The 17334-nt window shown below is 53.5% G+C and overlaps 4 long non-coding RNA genes across 11 annotated transcripts; 3 read left to right on the top strand and 1 right to left on the bottom strand.

Moving 5' to 3' along the window:
• Nucleotides 1-439: 439 nt before the first annotated feature.
• LOC139592588 (uncharacterized) lies at nucleotides 440-1149 on the top strand. The gene is made up of 2 exons (XR_011680049.1): nucleotides 440-587; nucleotides 690-1149. It is a non-coding gene; the product is annotated as an uncharacterized lncRNA (long non-coding RNA).
• A 961-nt stretch (nucleotides 1150-2110) lies between these two features.
• Nucleotides 2111-4539, top strand: LOC139592587 (uncharacterized). The gene is made up of 3 exons (XR_011680048.1): nucleotides 2111-2530; nucleotides 2617-2714; nucleotides 3336-4539. It is a non-coding gene; the product is annotated as an uncharacterized lncRNA (long non-coding RNA).
• A 1313-nt stretch (nucleotides 4540-5852) lies between these two features.
• On the top strand, nucleotides 5853-14470 carry LOC139592001 (uncharacterized). Of its 7 annotated transcripts, XR_011679832.1 has the most exons (9): nucleotides 6035-6529; nucleotides 9739-9863; nucleotides 10378-10472; nucleotides 11033-11110; nucleotides 11213-11338; nucleotides 11948-12178; nucleotides 12578-12732; nucleotides 13838-13963; nucleotides 14336-14470. It is a non-coding gene; the product is annotated as an uncharacterized lncRNA (long non-coding RNA). The 7 variants fall into 7 exon arrangements; XR_011679833.1 differs by having other exon boundaries at nucleotides 5863-6529; nucleotides 9739-10472; nucleotides 12581-12732; XR_011679830.1 differs by having other exon boundaries at nucleotides 5880-6529; nucleotides 9739-10472.
• On the bottom strand, nucleotides 12221-16250 carry LOC139592002 (uncharacterized). 2 transcript variants are annotated; one of them, XR_011679837.1, is made up of 4 exons: nucleotides 16161-16250; nucleotides 14762-15331; nucleotides 14499-14554; nucleotides 13963-14383 (listed from the first exon to the last, which is right to left on the bottom strand). It is a non-coding gene; the product is annotated as an uncharacterized lncRNA (long non-coding RNA). The 2 variants fall into 2 exon arrangements; XR_011679838.1 differs by adding an exon at nucleotides 12221-12693 and having other exon boundaries at nucleotides 13886-15331; nucleotides 16161-16212.
• Between the last annotated feature and the right edge of the window lie 1084 nt (nucleotides 16251-17334).

Here is a 17334-nt window from a genome sequence, read left to right as displayed (position 1 = left end):
TGCTGGAAGTGCACATGGGAGTATAAAACACATGTGGGAAAGCTTTAGGGCTGTGCAGCTTCCCTGCCAGCCAAGGGAAATCTCTTTGCTGTGTGTCACATGCCCTGCAAGCTGGGGAAACACCCACCTAGGGCTGCTTAGGGCTGTGCAGGTGACTTGGTGAACAGCCAGTGGCGATGAGCTGTGCTTTCATCCAAGAAATCATTCCCAAGGGAGCAAATCAGCAAACTGCAAGCCCTGCAAGCAGCCTATTCTTCATCATATGCCTCTGCCTTGTTCCTTTCCCGCTCCACCCCCCCAAAAATAATAAATAGTAAACAGTAAATGAAGCCCTTCACTGAGAGCCTCCCTCCTCTGGGGGTGCTGGCAGCTGCACAGGACGTGTGGTTCTCTTCTGTCCAGGTTATCCATGCTATGAAAGTCACACTCTCAGGTCCAGGAGGGAGCAGGAGCTCGACTGTGCCACCCTGCCCCGCAGCAGCAGCGATGCCGCGGCCGTGCGCAGGAAGACCAAGCTCCCCACCATCACCAGGACAGAAGTAGAAACTCACAGGTTCTCCATCAATGGCCACTTCTACAACCACGAGGTAGGAAATTTTAGGCTTGGCTTTGTCACCTGAGGGGCAGGGAGCCCTGCCCAGTGAGGTGTGCCTCAGGCTCAGGCCGTGGTGTTGCTGTCTTGTTCCCAGACATCAGTTTTCACTCCGGCTTTTGGGTCAGAATCCAAAATAAGAATCAACAGCCAGATGAGGACCAGACAAGTGATAGAGCAGTTGCTTTGGAAGTTTAAGGTAAGTCTGCTGGCAGGAGGAAGCGTGGCTGTGTTCTGGAAGCGTTCATTCCCATGTGCACTCCCTCCAGCACTGCGGGAAAGATGTGGAATAGCTGGGTGAGGACAGTGCGTGGAGCGGAGTGTAAAAAAACCCAGATGGACAATTTTAACCCTGGTGGTGCTGCCCTCCCGCAGACAGCCCCGGGAACTGCAGCTGGCCTAAAACAGCAGCAATTATCCCAGCGCCTGTCTGGGACGGGCTTTCTCTGAGAGCCAGGCGTGTGGAAAGATGGGAAGGTTACAGCTACAAGTACTGCTCAAGGCCAGTGCCATGCTGTCTGAAACTACTTTTTTTTTTTTTTTAATTTCCTTGGAACCATCTCCCCCAACAATGTCGTATGTAATCAGAAGTAGCTTTGCCCTTACTGCTGCATATTTCTCAAATATCTTGATTTTTCATGGCTGCTTAGTGTTTAATTTATACTTTAATGGTCTTAAGCTTCCTGTTTAACTTGTCTGGAGACTTCACTATTGCAGAATTACTTTGTGTGGTTAGTAAGACTTGTGAGTGTCTTGGAAGGAAAACAACGTCTAGGAGTAACAAGGAAGGGAATTACAGAGCAGGGAGTAAAGTTGTAGGGAATACATTGCAAAGTAAGTGTTCAAAAGCTGTGCTGTTTTCAGAATGTGGCTGTCAGGCACAAGGGTAGGTCACAGAGGTTTACCTTGATGGCAGCACAAATAGCAGATCTACGTGTGAGGAGAGAATACACTCTAGGAAGCAGTTAAGGATGCTGCAAGGAAAGCAGGCAGGAAAGATCTGAGTTTCCAGTGTGTTACTGGTTTGGGCACATGGGAACACAGGGGTTAGGGCTGGCACAGGGACAGTGAACATGGCAGCACAGCTTTCTGCCTTATCCAGATCCAGTATTTTTAACTCTTGTACAGACAGGATCCCTGTCTCAGGCTTTGATCCAAATCTCTGAGCTGAGACACACAGGGAAAATGTGCTGAGAGGGAAGTCCTCGGAATATCTGTGAGTCTGAATGGAATTTCTTTTTTTTTCACAGATAGAAAACAGCCCCCATGAATTTGCACTTTACGTTATCCATGCGTCTGGAGGTAAGCCAGCCACTGCTGCCTGAGCACTTCAGCTCTGATCATTCTGTGTGTGTGTGGAATGTGTCCCTTGGAGTAACAGGACTTGTGCCAGGCCTCTGTCCTTGTTTGTGCACTGTGTGTGTGCTGTGGCATTTTGCCTTCTCAGGCACCCTCCAGAGATGTCTCCTCTGGAGAGGAAAAGCTGAATAATTGTGTGTATTTCAGCTGACAGCTTTGCATTGCATATGCTGAGTTCAAAGTACTCACTGGTCAGTGGAAACAGGTTACTTCCATAGCAGTTTACTTTTCCAGGAAAAGGGAGATTTGATCTTTATCAAAGGGAACACCTGAGAGAATAGGAGGGAACTGGGGGAGAAGGTATTTCAAATGGCACAACATTAGGGACCTGTTAGATATCTGGTCCTTGCATTCGAGTCAGTATGGGATCCTTGTCAGGGAAAAAGGCTCGTGACTGCAGGTGGTAGATGGAGCCCCTGTGGGATGTTCTGTGTTTTGTGACACTGCTTATACATTCCAGAAAAGAAGCAGCTGAGGAGTAGGGATGTTCCCTTATTGCACAGGCTGCTGCAGGGGCCCTCTGAGAAGGTTGCCAAGTTCTTTCTCATGGATGGGGACATGGAAGAGATCAGCAGTGATGTATGTATATCCTCACTTCTCATAGCTCGTGGGGTTTTCCTCAGTGACCACAGTCAGTAGTGCCTTTCTTGTCTTCTCCTTGGTAGGTGGCTCAGTACATTTCATTCCATCTCCCCTTCTTGGAATCCATTCTGCACAGAATAAATGAAGAGGAGGAGCAGGAGATTCAACAGACCACTGCAAGGTAAACAGACACAAAATGAGGTGTCACAGAGTCCAGGGCAATCTGTACAATTGGCTCATGAGGAGAACATATGGATGTAGCAGAGTGCAGGTGACTACACACAGAGTGGGGTCTTCAGAAAATTTGGACCCTCAGGGTAACTTCTCTTCATTTTGTTTGCTGTTTGTTTTCTGGGCCTTTGACTGGCTCGGTTGGTACTTGCTGCTGTTCCCTTGGAAAGGGTAAATGCAGTACCACACGTGGTACCATTTTGGTTCTGTAGCATTTCAGCCACATCAGTGCCTGATGTCCCCTTAAAACTTGAGGTGAGTGATGGAAATCCCCCTGGCAAAAAGGGGGATTGTCCCACAGGTACAAGCCAGAGGAGCTGCCATATTTGTGAGCCTCTCCTGAGTCCAGGAGCACTGAAAGGATGCAGCAGCCACAGATCTGTTACTGCATGATGGGCTGATAATCACGTTGAATCCAAGTGTCAGGAAACATTTAGAAAATACTAGACTTGCCTGCATTGGGAAAGTGGGACATGGCCACAAAGGTTGGGAATGCACCCACATGTGAGCAGCTGGTTGGAATTTGGGCTGAAGGTTTGCAGAGGTTATTTCAATGCCTTCTCCCTCTCAGGTACACACGAGAGAAGAGGCTGATCCAGCAGCACCTGCGCAGTCGAAGCGTTCAGAAAACAGAGACCACGGTGTGATGGTGCAGCCCTGGAGAGCACTGGGAATGCCCCTGGGAATGCCTGGGCTGCTGAAGGACAGTCCTGCTGCCTTCTGGGGTGGAACTGAGCAGTGAGAGTGCCCCGTGGGAGAAGTGTCCCCTCACCATTAACCCCTGCAGCGCTGGGGTGTGGGCTGCAAGCGCCCACAGAGATGCATGTTGCCCAAACTGCAGATGCTGGATCTGACTTGGAACTTGGGCAAAAACTCCCCTGAAAAGCCCAAGGCTTTAAATCCTGCTGATGTGTCACCTGGCACCAAGAGGCTGGCGTAGAAAAATGCTGCAATAACCAATGTGCTGATAGAAAATGTGCAAACTAGGAATATGGTTATCCCTCTGTTAAGAAAATGTTGTGTTATATTAGCAGAAAGCTTTTCAGTAGAGCCAAGTGGCAGAAGATATTTATGTATTTAAGACTGCAGGTAGGATTTCCATTTAAATTATAAAACATCCATGCAAGATGCCTGAAATCCACGGGCTTCAGGCTGGTGGATGCTGAAACTGCTTAAGCTTTGAGCTGCTGTTAGAAAAACATAACTGGAAACCCTCCCACTTAGGAGCTGCTCAGCTCTTAGCAATGACAGGGAATTTATTGCTGAAATACCTCATGCACTGCAAAGTAAGAACTGACTGAACACTGTGGGGTCCTGAAAGGCACCTCAGTGGTTTCTGTAGTTGGAATTGTTGATTGTGTTCCTTCCTGAGTGTTCTGTTTGACGGGGAATGGAGGTGCTCAGTGAGAGGCTGCGTGTCACAGCCAGGGAGGGCTGGGCCCACGGCCTCCCCAGGGATGCAGTTTGGCTCCAGCCCAGCCCCACGCAGGGCACTGCAGCCCCTGTCAGGTCCTTCCTGGCTGAGCTGTGTTCCATCTTAGAGCTCCAGTTACAGAGATGTAAATAAAATAGATCTGTGCACAGCTCCTTGTCCTCCTGCACTAGCTGGTTGTTTCCACCTGGTGTCTGTGCCTTACCTCAGCTGCTTTGTCTCATGCAGGTAACAAATGCTTGTGAGGGAGGAGAGGGATGTGCAGAACATGTGGCCTATAAATTGTATGGAGTAAATCAAATTGTAAAACTTTACACTGCCCAAAATCCTGTTACTGGGATGGGAATTCAGAAAGTAAAGGTCAAGGTGCTGATATTGAAGCTCCTCAGGCTGCAGCAAGTGTATTATTTCAAAGTACAGTTTATAATCCTGTCCAGGAGAATGGGGAGGGACAAGGGAGCACAGAGGGCAGAAATAACAATAATTCATGGTTAAGAGGTAGGAATTAAATAGGCCATTTTTGTCACCATCTGATGTTCAAGACTTGAATCCTTTTCAATTCTCTTGTCTTGCTGAATTGGGACTGAAAACATTGGGCAGACAGAAGTTTGGGGATAGGGCACAGAGCTGATGCTGTTGGCCAGGATTTCAGGATGAGTGCAATGGTGCTGTGACTCCTGTGGGCTGGTTCTTTGTGAGTGCTGTGCTGTCTAAATGAACCATTTCTGACAAATACAGGCAGGAGCAGGGGAAGAATCTCTTCCAAGGTATTCTGGGACACTCAAGGAAGCACAGCAAGGACACACAGGTGACAGAGGAGAGGGGGGGGGGTCACTCAGGTTCAAACACGAAGCCATTAACCACAGAAACAGTGATTACAGTCCATATCTTACCTGAATTTGTGCATTTGATCTCATCTGCACTTCCACTTCATAAGCTTAGGATTTAAAATGCCTTTATTTGTTTTGTTCTGTGACTATTTGGGATAATATGATAACATTTCCTACCAGAAGGTGGTGGCCACAGCCAAACCCTGAATTTCCATCACTTAGATGTCAGATCGGCGGAAGAAATGCAGCACACAATATGCGTGATCAACAAGTCTCCCAGTTTATTGAGATAGTTCACACATATTTATATTGGTGTTAATGAAGCTAATACATATTGCAAAGCTGAGCTCAATATTGGTTAATTACTTATTGGTCAACCACACCTGCTTCTCTATTCTTATGGTTATTTTGTTACTACTTCTACATTCTTGTGGTTATTTTGCTGAAACTATCTCCGTATTTCTGGCAAAAGATCCTCTCCCCCATCCTGATGTTGCAGCAAGGTCACATCAGTGATTGGACACTGACTGCTGACTCCTAGACTTGCTTTCTTCTATCTTGACCAGCGGTATCATGTCGACGTGACCTTTCTCAGCTAGCCAACTGTCCACAAAGCTCTCCGCACTTAGCTTATTGTTTCAGTGGATTTCCTTATGGGGATTCAGCCTCTCTCTGACCTAAAGGTGGCTTTTTGTCACTTCGTTTGCTTTAAATGCTCCCTGTGCCCTTTGTGTCACTTGTCCAGCGAGGACCTTCCCAAGAACTGTGCAGCTCCTTTGGATGAGTTCTGGAACCTGGAAAAAGGAAAATCCCTGGGAGCATCAGTGTCAGGAGGGTGGCTGGTGTGTCTGTGACACGTTCAGTGCTCATTAGGCTGTGACTGCACTGGCGCTAATTAATGGGCACGAGAGCAGCAGGCCGGGTTCGGCCGATCTCGGCTCGGTTCGGCCAGACTCGGAGCCGCTCGCTGCATTCGGAGCTCGGCTCGGTTCGGTTCGACCGACTCCGTAATGTTCAGGTTGGTTCGGCTGATCTCGCGTTGGTTCGGCTTATCTAGTTCGGTTGGGCTTATCTAGTTCGGTTGGGCTTATCTAGTTCGGTTCGGCTGAACGCGGTTCCGTCCCGTTCCGTTCAGTTCCCCTGAGCTAAACTCGGATCGATTCGGCAAATCGCGGCCAGAGTCGGCCCTTCGGGTACGCTCGGCTGTTATCGGCCACACTCGGCTGTTGTCGGCTCCACTCGGCCACACTCGGCTCTTCGGCCGTACCTGACTCTGCTCTGCGGGGCAGTGGCGGCCGCTGGCAGGGCCCCGCTCCCCGGCCTGAGCCCCGTGAGGGGACAGAGCGCTGGGACAGCCGCCTCAGCCCGGGTCACCCTGTCCCTGCCCGGCCCCGCGTCCCCCGGAGCGCGCCCTGCAGCGCAGAACGCGGCCTTTGGGCCAGGAGCGGGGACAATGCCCTTGGCTCGGCAGCAGCGCCGGGAGGCAGCGGGCGGTGCCCTCAGGTGAGCGGCCGGAGGGGAGGGAGCTGGGCCGGGGGCACCGGGGCCGGGGCACCCACAGGGGGCCGGGGCTGCTTTGGGCGCTGCTGCGTGGGACCCGCTGTGGGTGGGACGGGTCTGTCCCGGGCCTTGCGGCTCTCTGGGATCGTGTTCCGTGGAATAAAGCTGGGGCTCGTCCCAGCTGCGGGGACAGCGCTTTATTGTGTGAGAAACAAAGTTCACTCTTTAGAATTTTTACAAGTTTGTTAAGGGATAAAAGGCAGCGCTGGAGTGCTTGGGTGTTTGCCAGGAGCACCCGGTTACCTTAAACCGTGTTCTCTATATTGTGTTCCATTGCAGTGGTGTATGCATATTCATTAGAGTTTATACATATTCAAACAGTCCTTTCAGTTTAGATGTTCTTTTGCTTGGTTTTAACCTTCATGCCATCTTGTGGGTTAAACCAGTATACTTTATTTCTTTCTGTGGTGCCATCCTGTTTTATTTTCACTCCCTCGTTATTTGATAACGAGGGTCAATAAATTTTTACTTTTTTTTTCGGGGCTCTGGTTTCTGTTTCTGTTATCTTGTGTTTCAGATAAGATTGTCCCCAAATGTGGGAAATCACCTAATTATCTTACACCATTTTCTGAGTTACTTACATGTAAAAGCATTTTAACATTTCACAGTCTCTATTATGCTGCAGTCTAAAATAGTATCTATTACACAGCTATTTATAAAAGCTATGCAGTGCATACATGAACTGACAGATTATACTTTATCAAGAGCAGTAGTTACAGATTGTACTCTCTCAGGATTTTTGTGGTCAATAATACCGTGCCAGAGCTAATAGATAAATGGCAAAGGCAATAACTGCATTTGTTATTTATATTTCTGGGCTGGGCTGAGCTCTGTTTTCCGGGAAGCAGCAGGATGGGTGTCCCTGTGCCCACCCCCCTGGGTCCCAGAGAGAAGCTGCTCCTGTGGCTGCAGCTGAGGGGCACTGGGAAACCTGAACAGTCCTGATGGAAACCGATGCAAAACCAGGTTTGGTTGGGTTTGGGACTTGCCATTTTCCCCTGATCCCTGTGTTTTGCCTTAGGAAACAGGAACTGGGCACCAAGACATTTTGTTACCCTAGAAGGGACGAGTTTGTTTGTATTCATTTCCTGAGCCACCTGGGACGATTTGGGTCTCAGTTGGTGCCTGAGAGCCTCCTTCTGTGTCCTGGGTGGGGTGGTGGCTATCAAAGGGGTAAAAGTTGGAGCAGGAGGGTGGGTGGAGAGGAGAGCAGTGGCTCTTTGGGCCCATCTGGAAAGGGCCCTCAGTTTCCTGATGGGAGCCCTGGAAACAGAGCTGAGAGTCCCTGAGCAATGAGGATGGTGCAGCTGGAGTGCTGAGAGTGCAGAGGCTGCAGTGGGTGTTTTCTGCTCGGTCTCCTGATGTCCCATCTCTGATGCTGGGCTGGCACCCAGGCACCTCCCAGGGCTGGACACCCTCAGGGCAGGGGTGGTTTTGAAATGTTTTAAATGCTGCAGCAGCTCCCTCAGATTGGATGAGTGTGAGGATATCCAGCTCTTCCTTAGGGCTTGGAGCATGGCAAGGGTGCAGGGCTCATGGTCAGTCTTGTTTAAACACTTGTAATAGCAAAATATTTTAAAACAGAGACTTTGAGGAAATAACATTGGTGAGTCTGTTGCAAGGATAGGTACAAGCTGTCTTTATTAAAGATCCACACTGCTGGATGTTTTGTCAAAGCACTCTGGGGACAGAAGGTGTCCCCAAAGCTTCATTAACCCCTTGTTTTCTGCTGGTAGGGCAGGGGGTGAGCCCAGCCTCGGGGGCTGTGTGGCTCATCCTGCCTGGAGCAGGGACACCCCGTGAGGCTGAGCCACAGAGGTTCAGTTGTTGGAGCAGGTGGGGATCTCTTTGTGCCTGGGAATTGTTGCTGCGTTCCTGTCCCAGCTGCAGGGTTCCCTCAGAGCCTGTGCCCTGCAGCAGCACTGGGAGCTCCTGTGCTGGGCAGGGAGCAGCTCTGGCCTGGGGCTTTCAGTCCCATCAGCGTCCATTGAAATCCAGCGTTTGTTTTACTTCCATCAGCCTCTCTGCTGTGCCACCCTCGGTGCCAGGGGACAGAGCTGTGGGAAGGCTCCATCCCATCTGTGCCAAGTGCTGCCAGCGCTTCCAGCAGCACTGCTGGGGCATCAAGGGCTGCCTTTGGAGCCTGGCTTTCACAGAGGGTTACACACTCTGCCCTTCAGCATCCAGCTGCATCCTACAGCTGGATAGTTCAGCTCGCAGGGAGCAGAGTCAGCTCTTGGGTCCAAACCAGGTTTTGTCCCACAGAGAGCGACTGAGCTTCCTGAGGTAGCACCCAGATGTGCACTGGCCTTTGGGGCTAATAGTGAGTGCTGCCCAGGTGATTGTGATAAGGTTGAGCTGAAGCTTTCTTAGAAAAGCCATCAGCTGTAAGGAGAGAGAATTTATGGAAAACAGGTGGCTGGTGCACTAGCTGGTAGTAGGTCCTGGGCTTTTCTTCTTCTTTTCTTTAACCTGTTCTTAAGAGGACCCCAAAACTGCAAAATCAAAAGGAAGGGGGATGTGGGGGTGAAAGTTGCTTTTCATTTTTTGAAGTGTTGCTGTGGATTTTGGTGTGTCAAGTGGCACTACCAAAACAGCATTGGAATAACCAAACTTCAGGACGCTGCACTTAATTCCTTGGATGTGTTTGTGTGGGTGCAGGAAATGCCAAATCCCAAAGCAATTCCATGTCTGTAACTTCATGTGCAACATTTTTAAAACCAAGTGCTCAGTGTGGGCTTTCCATGTGGATGCAAATGGTCAAAGGCCTTTCTTGTGTCCCAAAAGCAAAAAACCTTTCTCTGTGAGGTTTTGGAGGGGATTCTCTTTGGGATTTCTTGTGATGCAGCATCCTGGGTGTCCCTTCCTTTGTGCAAAGTCCAATGGTAAAGGATGGAATGGCTGACACATGGGGTCTGGGATAAAAATGGTTCTGTTAAAATTGGGCAGAGAATGCAATAAGAAAAATGAGCATCCTTTCAATGTCTGAAATAGTCAGGAATAAAAGTGCTGGAAAAGGACACGTTTATGTTTGAATTGGTGTCACCTCTCATGGATAAAACCCCATAGTGAGCAATCAGAACAGAAGTATGAGAGCTGGGATCCTTTGACTTCCACAGTGGATTTAATTTTCTTTTTCTCCTCTCTTTCAGGGCAGGAAAAATCATCAAACTCCTCCCATCTTTGCCAAAAGCTTTGGTGTTTAAGCAGCCAAAGGCAAGAGGCCTCAGCACCAAGGGTCTGCACTGGAGGGCTCTGGTCCTGCCCATGCTGTGGGGTGAGCCAGAGGGACACAGGGCTCCTCTTTTCCTCTCTGCTGGGATTAACTGCCTTGGGAATGCCATTGCTGACAGCCCAGCCCCAGCTGTGTCTGCTGGAGAAGGGCAGAGGTGAAGAGACAAATGCCAGAGTTCCCTGGGGATGCTGGAGTTGTGGTGTTGGCTGTGCCCTGAGGGGCAGGTTGGGCATTATCTGTGCACCCAAGGACTGCTCTGGGGGTTCGGGAGCTCTCAGTCCATTCCCAGCTCTGCCAGGGCTGGCAGCCGGTGCAGGGCTGGGTGACAGCCTCTGCTCGGGCTGGGGGCAGGCACTGGCCCTGGCACAGATGCAGGGGCAGGGCTGGGAGGATTTGGGAGCAATGGGAGGAGAATGAGGGATGGTGCTGGGCACAGGGGTCAGCCTGTGCTCGTGTCAGCACAGCCCTGCAGGGCCCTGGCATCTGGGAACAGCTCCAGCTCTCCTGGTGCCCAGGGATGGGCTCTGAGGGACTGGGTTTACCTGTGGCTTTCCAGGTCAGCAGGAACAAGGGCAATGTGGTGCCAGAGCTGTGGCCCATCCCATCAGGCTGTATTTCCCTCTGGGAAAGCAGAACAGTCTCTGGGCTGAGGTGAGTTTCCTGCAAGTGCTTAGAATCCAGGGGAAAGGGAGTTCAGGAATTGCATTTGCTGCTGGGAACAATGCCTTAGGCTTGCTTAGTTTGTGTCTGTGAGAAGTGGGCTTTGGGCTGGAGAGGTGCTGTTGGCAACAAAAGATGGAGTCAATCCTCTCCAGGGATGTGCAGTGAAGGACTGAGTGGGAGGGAAGGGGAGTATTTAGAGATGATATCAGCATTTCTCCCAACATTGGGGTGCAGCAGTGATGGGGGTGGTTGGGTTTGCTCTGGGCCTTGTTATTCGTTGTGCCATTTTTCAATTGTGTTGCATGATTTACTGTCCAGTATCTTTCTAACAAAAACTGACAGAAATTTAGGTTTAGGATTAGAACTTAGGTCCATTCACTGCAAAATCTTGCCAAGGCTGGAGGACTGTGATGATGGCTGCTCTCAGCAAAGGTCACTTATTAATGCTGTGTCAGATTTCCCTCAGTGCTGGGCAGGAAAGGTGAGGGTTTGGATCAGGAATTGTGCAAACAAGGCCTGGGTGATGGTTGATTTGTTTTGTTTTTCAGTGAGCCAGGGCTGGCACAGGGAATTGTGCAGGTACTGGTCTGGCACCGGAGCTGCTGCCCTTTGGAGCCATTTTAAGGGTATGATCATAGAACATCTTGGGGGCTGTTTTCAGAACTCTGGGTTTCAGAACTCCTGTCCCCATCCCATTGCTAACCCTGGGACATCTGCTCTGGTTTCAGGCTGTCCTTGCTGGAGCAGCCTGGTCCCTGCCATCCCCAAGCCCTGAGACACAGAGGGAGCCCTGTCCCAAGTGGCCTTTGGCACCTTGTCAGGAATGTGGCAGCAGCCCCGGGAGCAGGCTGGAGGTGAGAACTGGGTGTTTGAAACTGAGGAGTGCTTATCTGGGGCTGGGGGGAAGGGGGAGGAGTTTCCACCCCCCCTGGAGCTTTCCTGCTGGGATGGGGCAGCACAGGGAGCAGAATTAATTGTGCACCTCCCATGGGCATTGCTGGCCTTGGTGTCTGTGTTGTGCCATCAGACCGTGGCACTTTGCTGCTGTCACTGCCAGCCCAGCTGGGGGCTGTGCCCTCCTGCCAGCCCCACACAGGAGCTCCAGGGGTGCCTCTGTGCTCTGTTGGGAGCATTTGCTGGGAATGCGCCTCATCCCTGGGAGTGTCCCTTTGTCCCTGGGCTGCCAGACAGAGCTTTGGGCTGCTCAGGCTCAGGGTTGGATTGCCAAAGGCACTGAGAGGGAGCAGCACAGGGAGGGTGCTCAGAGAGGGGCTGGCAGAGCCCAGCTGGCAGGCTGGGCTGGGTGCTGCAGGTGGGTGGGTGTGCACTGCAGGGAGCGAATGTCCCCTTCCCTAACCAGCCCTGCAGATCCCAAGGGCTCCTAGAGCAGGATTTTATTCCTTACTTCCCTTTGTGGAAATTTATTCTCCAAATTGCCATGAGCAATTCTTGGATTTCTCTAGGAGAAAACCTCCCAGCAGAGACAGATTGCAGTGGAGGCCAGAGTTGTGTTTGGAGCAGGGAGTGCTGAGAGCTGCGTCTGCCTGTGCTGCCACAGCCTGACCACAGCCACATGGAACAGCCTGGGAACAGCGACTGGGGGAATTGCTGATGCCCCAGTGAGAAGAACACAAACTCACAGCCATTCAGCCTGACAGTCCCCTCCACCCAGAGCTCAGCACACATCCTCAGAGGTAAGTCCAGCAGCTGAAGGAGCAAAAAACCCCAAAAAAACAGAAGAAAAAGGTGATTTATTTTGCTCTAAAGTTATTTCAAATTGTTATTAAAGCCTAACCAACATTTGCTCTTGATTTTGGTTGGGTGAATAACGAGCAGTGGGCATAGATGATGCCATTCATGTAGCTGAAAACCTGGTGTAATCTAGAGGGGATACAAGAACTGTTTGTGTAGGAAAATGTGAGGGGATGTCAGGGGGAGTGAGGTGGCATTTTTGAGGGAATTGCTGAGGTAATTGAAGGGAGACCAGCAGACAATTTGCCTGGGAAATCCAAGGCCCCTCGGGCCCACAGCCAGGACTCTCCAGGGCTAAGGGGTCAGCACTGGAGACTCACTGTGTCCTCCTTCCTTGGCAGCAGCCAGCAGGGAAGGGAGAAGAGGATCCCTGTGGGATGAGGCTGGAGAGAGCGAGCAGAGGAGCAGCCTCAGGCTGGAGAAAGGCAAAGGGACCAACATGGTGTCACCAGGGCACCTGTGAGGAACAGAATGGACGCTTGGAGGTCACATGGAGGTGAGGAGTGGATGGTTTGGGGTAAAATGTGAGTTAATCTACAGGGAAATAAGTAGGGGATATTTAGGAGGGAAAAGCTGAGGTGATGAGTTCACCCAGCCTGGCACAAGGTGTGTTTGCACAGGCTGGGGCCAGAGGTGAAGGTCAATCCAAAGTCAGCCCTGCTCAGCCTCTAAATCCCAGGATAAGTTGTACAGGCTGCCCACTGAGGGATTAAAAATACATAAAAATGAAACCAAGAGCATTAATGAGATTCCTGGGAATCCCATTAACTTGTTGTCAGAACTCCTGACACAGTTTTGAGCTTTGATGACAAGAATGCGTTTCTTTATTTGGATTATTCACTGTGTGGGATATGGGGTTTATTTGGATTTTAAAGCTCTCATGGTGGCCCTGACACTGCTCAGGAGCTGGTAGGAAAAGCAGAGTCAGAGCTCCTGGCAGGCACAGGGTGTTTTCCCCCATAGTGGATTGTGGAGGAATTGTCTGGGACCTGGATTGTCCCTCTGGGTGATGCCACTTGCTGTGGTTTGTATAATTCCATACATTTAATTCCCAAAACTTCCCATCCCAGGGGTTTGAGCTGACAGGGCAGGACAAAGATTGTTCTCTGTGTGGTGCCCAGATTTGGGGTTCCCTGTCAGCTGTGCTAGATCTGATGAATTATACCCATAGCCCCAACTTCCCTGCTCCATTCCCACTGCAGTAACCTCACAGTGCCCCATGGAGTGTGGGTATTCCCATGCAGAGCTGCTGCCTTGGACAGCAGCTGTGTCAGGAGCCAGCAGAGCTTCCAAGGAGGCTCAGCAGCACAGGGACAAGGCCAGGGTTCTATTCCATAGAACTGGCTATTTAGAACCCTCACCCCAATGGTGTCCCTGGGCTCACTGGACAGAGCTGCCTGGAATGGAGCTGATTTCACCCCCCTGAGCTCCAGGATGGAGAAGATGCAGTTGGTGTTTTAAAGCAGGAGAAGGCAGTGGCCAGATGTACTCCCAGCCTGTGCTGAGGCAGCCCCTGTGCCCAGGTGGGGACATCTCTCCCTGCAGAAGCTCAGCTCCTTTCAGAGCCTTAGCAGTGGCCTCTACAAATTCTTTTCTCTCAGGAAAGGGATGTGCATCTCTGTCTTCAGCACACCTCCAGTGGGACCTACCTGTGAAAGCTTTCCATGACATCTGCACTTCCAGCTGGATCCCTGGAAAACTCCAAACTCCATCCCACTGATTTTCAGGTATCTCTGAGGGCTACTGCCTGGGATTTAATATCTGTGGGGGAAGACTGCCTTGGCTTTAATGCTGCTGATGGATGATGGCCTCAGGCTGGGGAGGAGGGAAGGGATTTGGGGTGGCTGGGACATAGCTGGCAGCTGTGTGGGAGCTCTGAACCAGGAATTGCTGTGTGAGCCCCTCTGCAAACGGCCCATGCCTCCATTCCCAGTAATGCCAGCTGCACCTTGGGGTCCTTCTGGGCTGTTGGTGGTCTCTGTCCAGGCTGAAGCATTTCCATGTGCCTGGTCAGAGCAGCCCCTGGCCAAGGAGCCACGGTGCAGGCACAGCTCCTCCTCTGCAGATCCCAAAGACACGAGGTGCTGCTTGCCTTTCAGGAGCTTCTGGCCTCCTCCTGCCCTGCGCTCCCAGCCAGCTGGGACACACTGAGGGAACACCAAGGAGCATCGCTGGCAGCAAGCAGGAGACACCGAGGCCTCTGGGCCAGAAAAACAACCCTGGCCTCAGCAGCCAGCATCATTTTGACCTGGCAACACTCACCTGCAGGAAACACCCCCTGCCACAGAGCAAGGTAACCCTCAGGACTTGTCTTGTTCCTGGGGAAACAATGGGACATTGTGTGAGCACATTTACAGCTGCTGGGTAAATCCTGGAAAGGGCAGAAAAACCAGGGTTATGGGGAAGAGTTTGGTGCTGACATGTTGAGTGCCAGCCAGTTCTGCCCTACAGCCATTGCAGGGGCTGGTGTGTAAAGCAGCATTAGCAGAAGGGAAGGAGCTGCATTTGTAGAGGAGTTCTCTTACTGGCAGCAGTCATTCCCATCCCTCACAGGACCTTTGGAACAACCCTGGGATTGGCTCAGGTGTTTGGAGTAGGGTGCTGAGAAGACCAAAATTCTGTGTTCAGTGTGCAGCTGGTCCGGTCACTCCTCAGCATTGATGTTCCTCACGGCTCTGGAAATAAAGAACAAACAGTTTTCACTGTTTTTTTAACACTGGGGGTTTTTCCCTTGTGTTTCCCCGGGGCTCCAGTCCCACACCAGGCACAATGGGAGCAGGAGCAGCAACACCTCGGCCCCAGCGGCCGTCCCAGAGCGGCTGCTCCCGGCCGGGGCGCTGCAGCCCCCGGGGGTGCGGACACGGAGCAGGGGCTGCGGGCGCTGTGGCTCGCAGGGGAGCGCGGTGCTCGTGGGGTTACCGGGCCGGAGGGGCTGCGGGGCGGCGCCGTGTCCGCCAGGGGGCGCCCCGCGGGGCGGGCGGCGGCGCTGAGCGAGCGGCGATGCCGATGGGGTCCCGGGGCCGGTACGGGCGGTCTCCGTGTCCTTCCCGCTTCCAGCCGCGATCCAGAGGCTGCTCCCGAGAAGCGTCATCCTCCTGGCGGGCATGGAAGTGGCACAGCACCGGTTCCCTACCGTCGCAGCCGGAACATGCCTAGAGCCTCGGCGGGACCCAGCCCTGCACTGGCTGCAGCCGGAGCGGCAGCGCCTGTCCCGGAGCAGCTTTTCCCGCCCGTGGCGATGCCGGTCCCGATCCCAGCCCTAATGCCACCTCGATCGTCTGGCCCCAGCACCCGTACCCTGCCTGCCGAGGAAGAAGCAGCTCGACCCGGCTCCCACAGGAAATACCGGCAGGAACAGGACTAGAATCCCTAGGCCCAGATCCCGGTCCGACCGGAGTGCCTTGGACCCCACGCAGCACCAGCAGCAGTCCCCGACCCCGATCTCCGTACAGCCCCGGCGGCGTCGGGCGGTGTGTTGGACTGCAATGGGGGCACCCGCAGAGCGGCTCCGGCCCCGTGTGGGGACCCCAGCGAGGCCGGGGGCGCCGGGCTCCGGCCCTCAGGGCTTTATTATTGCCCGGCACCCCGAGCCCCGCGGCTGTGAGGAAAGGAGAAGGGAGGATGGGGAGACAGGAGAGATGGGGGTGGTGAGGACGGGGAGGGAGAGGGGTCGGAGTTAGGAGGGAAGCGGGAGAGGAAGGGAAAAGCCAAGGGGGGAGAAGAGCGACAGTGGAGAGAGGAGGAATAGAAGGGAGTAGCGGGGAAGGGACAGAACGGGAACGAGTAGGGGGAGTCGGGTTTGGGAGGAGAGGAAAGGAGCGTTTCAGGGCGAGAGGGAAGGGGGAGAAAGAAAGGGAATACGCGGAGAAGGAAGGAGGGGTAGAGAGAGGGACAGAAGGGGAGGCCGAAGTCTCCGCGCCTTACCTGCGGAGCCCGCACAGGGAGCTCCCGTCCCCACCGTGCTCTGAGTGAGCAAATGGCGGCCGAGGGAATTTCCGGGGTCTAAATCACCTGAGCCCCGCCCCGCGCAGCCGCCCTGGGGCCCCGCGCACCTGAGCTGGGCCCGCCCCTGGTACCGCCCCATGTGCCGCCAGGCACCGCCCCGGTACCGCCCCCTGTTCTGTCAGGTACCGCCCCTGGTACCGCCCCCTGTTCTTTCAGGTACCGCCCCTCACACTTGTTCCAGCCCCGCCCCCCGCACCGCTGTCCCGCGGCCACGCGGGGGCGCTGCGCTCGCACCGCGCTCCGTGTCCGCCAGAGGGCGCCCTGCGGGGTCCCAGCCTCACACGGCGGCTCCGCACCGGGGAACGGCCGCGATCCCGCACCCGGCAGCGCCCCGTGCCCGCGGCCATCCCGGGCCCGAAACCAACCGATCCCGGGCCCGGTGCCGCTTTGATCCGCCCGCCGGGGGAGAGGTGGCACCGCCCGGGACCCCCCGGCAGACTACAGCAGTGCTCGGCCCCCGCACTCCTGGCCGCCGTCCCGGCCCCGCCGCAGCATCCCGTGCACGGTGTGGTCCCCTCGGTAAGCCCCCGACAGGGCCAGCCCCGGGGCTTCCCGCTCCGCCCCCCCCCGAGAGCACCGCGCCGCCGGGGCAGAGCGGCCGACTCTCCCTCCCTTGCCCCGGGCCGCAGCCCCGTGGGGCTCTCGCCCGTCGCGCCCCTCTGGAACCAGCGGGGCTGGATCGCCGTGACCGGGAGGAGCCGCTCCGCGGCTCCACCGGGACCTTCCTCTCCTCGGTGTCCAGCCGCTGCATTTTTCCCATGCCCGTTGCCTGTTTCTTGAAATAGGTGAGACCTGTCCGACCGCTGGGCTCATCTACGTACCCGGTACCCAGGGAGCTGCCCAATCTGCCCAGTACTTGCTCCAAAGCTTCCAGAGGCACCAGAGCTGACCAACAAAGAGCTGAGTGACAAGGAGGTGGCTCTCCATGCCACCAGGTGCGTGGTACTGCCTTTGTGCAGGTTACAATCCCAAAATAAAACCATTTGGATTGGAAAAGACCCCTGAGATTGATCCCGGTCAGTTCCTGACCCTTCCTTCTCCCCTCGTTTTGGTGATTGAGGAGATAGTCCTCAGTTCCCTCCGGAGTGCAATC

This window comes from Agelaius tricolor, unplaced genomic scaffold, assembly GCF_023055355.1.
Source record: "Agelaius tricolor isolate 1412-34295 unplaced genomic scaffold, bAgeTri1.0.p SCAF_8, whole genome shotgun sequence".
Lineage (NCBI taxonomy): Eukaryota > Metazoa > Chordata > Aves > Passeriformes > Icteridae > Agelaius > Agelaius tricolor.
The sequence above is the reverse complement of the archived record's forward strand: the minus strand, read 5'-3'. Positions and strand labels throughout refer to the sequence as shown.